The sequence below is a fragment of the Branchiostoma belcheri genome, unplaced genomic scaffold (assembly GCF_001625305.1).
Source record: "Branchiostoma belcheri isolate BF01 breed outbred unplaced genomic scaffold, Haploidv18h27 scaffold115, whole genome shotgun sequence".
Lineage (NCBI taxonomy): Eukaryota > Metazoa > Chordata > Leptocardii > Amphioxiformes > Branchiostomatidae > Branchiostoma > Branchiostoma belcheri.
Genome location: NW_017802547.1, coordinates 1,040,589 through 1,041,218, shown reverse-complemented (window position 1 = coordinate 1,041,218; position 630 = coordinate 1,040,589).

Below are 630 nucleotides of genomic sequence, written 5' to 3'. Positions count from 1 at the left end.
AGAACATTTTGCCGCACCCTAGCATGTTATCTCTCTATTTGGCCGATTTCTACTCTTTCCAGCCTCCTCCCGAAGCCTGGTAGAGGCTAGACTCAGGGGCAAAGATCTGCTTTGAGATTTCAACAGTTCGTCACTTTGCGTAGTGTGCAAGCTGAACTGGTGATGTATACACCAGCAAATGATGGTATATCTATATCTCCAAGTAGATCTTTTGGTGGCTGTAAGCATGGAGATACTGTCTTACCTCCATGCTGTAAGACAGTATCGAATTAATTGGCAAAAGACAGTATCCAATTGGCCAAAGAAAAAGAGATACGAAAAAAAGGCACAAAAAAGAAACCCAGGTAAAAATACGAAAATAAAAGCGCCTAATAAGACGTCAAAATACGCCCTTACCATAAACCAGCAAAGTAGTGTGACAGCGTAATCTGTCACACTACTTTGCTGGTTTATACTCAAACACCTTATGCATGAATATCATCACTTACAATTAGCCCACGGGCACGAATTTGCAATAAATTAACATTATAGTAATGATAATGCAGCCCATGAAGCCTGCTGTTAGAGGCTACAGCCCAACCATTGCCCAAGATATAAGCCGGATAGCCTTTTTGTAGCGTGGTTACCAAA